Below are 5,350 nucleotides of genomic sequence, written 5' to 3'. Positions count from 1 at the left end.
TTTTTTATCTGTAATATTTGGTCCCTATTCTCTTAATTTTTATTTAAAATAATTTATGAATTGAAGATTTATTTTTCAATTTTATTATCCTTTAACCTTTTCAAATGCCAGATTTGGTACTCATGCTCTTAATAAAATTTAAAAAATAAATTAAAATATTAATAAATTATTTTTTAGTTTATTTCTATGATATTATTAAACACTGAAAAATATTTTTTATTTAATTTTTCTTGACACCGCGAAACATTAGAAAATAATCCTCTTTTCAAGAATTCACTTTAAAAAAAACTTTTTGGTGAATAAATGGGACCTAAATTTAAATATATATATCTATTTTAAAAGACAAACTTTTAATTTTTTATGATATGATCATATATGTATTGTTTTAAAATATAATAAAATATATCAAATAAAAAAATAAAAAAAAATCATAATATAAAAAATAAATTTTTTATTAATATATATATATATGTATGTATTATTAGCAAATTGAAGTGTTTTTACTTTGATTTTGTTTTTTTCCTCATATTATCATAAATATATTATTTCTCCATAAAAAGTTTATATTTAATAATTTATATGGGTTGGTAAAAAAAGTAAGAGTTAAGTGGATTTAATTAGATATACCCAGTGAAAAAAAATTGTTTACTATAATATCATATATCTATCTATTGTAACAATTTTGGCAAAATTTAAGATTTTACATGGGGGGACATAATTCAAAAAAACTCGTTCAAGGATTAAATTGTATTGCAATAAAATACTAGGACCAAAAATTGTTGTCAATTAGTGACTTGCCTGTAAGAGGAAAACATAAGGGCTAAAATAAAATCTTCAACAAGTTTAGGACTAAGTTGTACATCAACAAAATATCCTGTACTGTTAGCGTATGACCCTTGTCATTATTTAAGAGCATTAGTGACAACAATGAAGAAAGTGATTTAAGAATGATAAAAATATAATATAAAAGGTTGATATTAAGATAAAAATATAATATACAAGGTTGATATTAAGATAAAAAAATAATAGTGAAGGGACCTTTCAAACAAAGAAAGAGCACATGGAGTATATCAAAGATAACCCACATCATTTATTATGATTTAACATCTTTTGATTAGGGATAGACAATTATTTGTACAATAAACATTCTTATACATTCGTTCACGCAAATTATTCGAAAGCTCTCTTTTCTTTTTATATACTACAGAGTAACATGATGGTTTTGTTGAAAAATACTCGAAAGAGTAGACGTGTATTTAATTCGCATATATTTTATAATCATGGGTATATCTTTTAACATATCAATTTAATTATTTACCAGGTAAACTTCTATTTATCGTTACTCTAAAATTAATAAATTATTCAGTCTCGTCAATTTCAATTCTTTATTATTAAGTATGTTTTTATTTAAGATTAATTTTTAAGTTTCTCTCATTATTTGATAAGATGGTATTTTATATATATATATATATATATATATTCTCTCGCATTCACTTATTTAATTAGATGATTAATTAGTTTATTCCCTTACACTACATACTAGCTGGATAACAAAACTAATACAATAAAATAACAAGTTTGTAAATATCTTTTTGATCTTCCTATTAATTTGGATTCAGTAAGTTAATTCTAAAACATTTTAATTCAATTTATTATCTAAGTGAATTTTAAATTAAATTATATAAAAATTATCGTGATATGATTTAATTAATATAATAATTTAAAAGGATATTAAACAACATGTAAAAATAAGGTTTTATTTTAAAAATAATTAAATCAATTTCATTATTAAATTTTCAATTTCTTATGCTTTTCCTCGTTATTTCAAATAAACTTTCAAAATTCTTATTGTGGTTTTTTTTTTTTTAATGACAGTCTTTGTATTACTGCTGGAGCTTACCTGTAGTGAAGTGATAATCTTATATTTTTTTATTTTTTGCTTCGTGATCTTTAAATATCTCATGTAAGCAATAGGCATCCCATTTTTTTTTATTGGAAGGAAATTTCAGTAATTTCAGTTCTAGATTATCTCAACATTCTGTTTCCAGGTCACACATATAATTTAAAATATTAATCAAGCATGATTAAACCAGCTACCTTGAAAACTGGTTTCTTTACGTTCAATAACAAGTATACGAGTATTTTGGCAAAAAATAATACAAGTAAATATCACAAGATTTTAGTTCCAAAAGACATAGACATATAACGTGCAAAAGAGAAAAGAGCTTAGAGTGTCAACTTAGCAGAAGGAGAAGATTGAAGCCATTACCAAATCTTTCCAATGATGATATATGCGAGCGATCTCTTTCACTGCTTCAAGTCAAACATATTCATGACAAATACCTAACCCAAGATGGTATCCTAAAATGTTTAGGTAGGTACAGCTAATTTAGAAATAAGATTTATATGTGAGATAATTTATTAATTTTTTAGTTTTAAAAATTTAAAATTTTTTTATAGTAAAAAAAGTTGGTATATGAAAGCTCTCCTTGCATGTCTCCACTGCACCATTCACCATCCCTTGAAGAACCAAAGACCAAAGTGATGTTAAATCTTTCTGGACTGCAATGTCATTGTCCAAGAAAAGGATCTTGTCTAGTTTTGGATAAACTTCTGAAAGATAAAATCAAATTTGATTCAACATTGAAAAATATTTTAGATTCCTATATTTGAGATTTTCGGCACCAGAAATGAGAGGAAGGATGATCTTCCATGAAATAGTATTCTTTAATCCTAGCATATTTAAGTTGACGTAAAACAGAATAGTAAGAGGCATTCTACCATTTAAAATCATCGATATTTTCTACTTGGACTGTTGCTTTTACTGGAGGATTGATGATAAACCACATTTTCATCGCAGCAAAGTTCAGTTTATCAGTGACTCTATGAAAAACATGTTCCTCTAGATCTTTTTATCGCAGCAAAGTTCAGTTTTTCTTCAAAGCATTTACATCCTCTTCAATTAACTAAAGCATGACCCTTAACTTCCTTGATATTGTAGGATATTCGTGTAATTTATTCTTAGCTATAAACAAAAAAGACCCCATTGTTGGTTTTGCATGATCTAGTGCTCTGGAGCACATAACAGAAATATAAAAAACAGAATGAATGAAGTAAACCTAGAACATCTTGGCTGGGATTTGAGCAGGAAATTCAAAATAACCAGAAATGAAGATGGAGAAGATGTGTGTTTGGATCTCAGCAACTCTATTCTTCGTTCTTCTTCTTATCTTCTCTTCTTCATACTCTTTCTACCTCCATGGTGTGGCTCCCCGTGACTTTCGAAAGGTTCATTTTTCTTGGTGGGTTTTGCTGCTTTTAATTACTATATGTGTCTTCGTTTTTGTTCAAATTACAATGGAGATGGATCAATTGTGGCCTTTTTTTGGTGTTTGATTCATTATCCTAATTTTTGTAGATCTATCACTTTGTTTTTATTTTTTTGGCAAGTATCTCTATTGTCAAAAAAAAAAAGAAGAAATAAAAGATAGAGGGATCAACAACTGTTATCACAAACAGATGAAGTGGGAGAGGAGGACAGACTGTGAGACAAAGAAATCCAGGCCAAATCAACAGTTACTATTACAAACAGCTAAAGTAAGAGAGGAAGAAAGGTTGTTTCTTGGAGCTATTGTGAAACTTTATAAAATAATCCATATATTTTAGCAGTGTAGATGATGTTTTAATATTAATTTTTCCAATGAAAAAACAAATTTACATTTACTGATCTCAAAAACCTTTCAATGCATTCAATTATTTAATTAAATAGCTAATCACTCAAAACAGATGCTGAATACCCTAAATGCTATATGGAAAAAACACGAGCTATCTAGTTGTTATGTTCTTCATTTTTATTGTATAGGAATATTTATCATTATTATTTTCGTATATTTACGTGTAGTGAAAAAATGGATGCACTTATTTCAGTTGCATGTTCTCTCAATTTTTGAAGACATAGAAAAACAAGAGAATCCTTCTTAAAAAAGTACCTAGGCACAAGCTATTATAATCTGGTATTTCAGTCAATTATATTTGTTGCATTAATTTGAATGGAAAAAAACAAAAAATAGATACACGACTTAATTTATCCCTTGTACATTTTATGAAAGAAACATGGAGAGATACTTTCATTCATGGATATTAAACTGACTTTCGGGTTGATTTGCTGGAATTATAAGTTGAGTTGTTTAATTTGAGTATTTTAGGTTTAATATTTTTTTTTTTAAATAAAAGTCTAACTAAGCTGTCATGTTTTGAAAAGTAATTTTTTAAAAATAAATAAATTAAGCTTTGATTAAATATCAAGTTCACTTGTCATGTCCACCAAATTAAACCATATCAACCATGGATTAATTCTTTTAACACCCAACTCGAATTAGAAGCTGTTCAACCAAGTCTCGAATCTATCTTTTAGAACAAGTTGAGCATCTATCTTTTAGTTAAGTTATTTTATCAAATCAATTATGATAAAATAATATAATTTAAATTTTTTTAATAAAATAACAAAGTTTAGTAAAAGTCACTAGCAGTAATTGTGACTTTTTAAAATGTTACTAGTGAAAATAAAAATTTTTTAAATAGTTAAAATAAATTGTTTTAAATTTTAAAACAAGAAGAAGAGAGAAAAACAAAAAAGATATCGAAAGCATATTTGTGAGACAAAGAAATCCAGGCCAAATCAACAGTTACTATTACAAACAGCTAAAGTAAGAAAGGAAGAAAGGTTGTTTCTTGGAGCTATTGTGAAACTTTATAAAATAATCCATATATTTTAGCAGTGTAGATGATGTTTTAATATTAATTTTTCCAATGAAAAAACAAATTTACATTTACTGATCTCAAAAACCTTTCAATGCATTCAATTATTTAATTAAATAGCTAATCACTCAAAACAGATGCTGAATACCCTAAATGCATGCTATATGGAAAAAACACGAGCTATCTAGTTGTTATGTTCTTCATTTTTATTGTATAGGAATATTTATCATTATTATTTTCGTATATTTACGTGTAGTGAAAAAATGGATGCACTTATTTCAGTTGCATGTTCTCTCAATTTTTGAAGACATAGAAAAACAAGAGAATCCTTCTTAAAAAAGTACCTAGGCACAAGCTATTATAATCTGGTATTTCAGTAAATTATATTTGTTGCATTAATTTGAATGGAAAAAAACAAAAAATAGATACACGACTTAATTTATCCCTTGTACATTTTATGAAAGAAACATGGAGAGATACTTTCATTCATGGATATTAAACTGACTTTCGGGTTGATTTGCTGGAATTATAAGTTGAGTTGTTTAATTTGAGTATTTTAGGTTTAATATTTTTTTTTTTAAATAAAAGCCTA

This window comes from Populus euphratica, unplaced genomic scaffold (assembly GCF_000495115.2).
Source record: "Populus euphratica unplaced genomic scaffold, PopEup_1.0 scaffold49.1, whole genome shotgun sequence".
NCBI lineage: Eukaryota > Viridiplantae > Streptophyta > Magnoliopsida > Malpighiales > Salicaceae > Populus > Populus euphratica.
The sequence above is the reverse complement of the archived record's forward strand: the minus strand, read 5'-3'. Positions refer to the sequence as shown.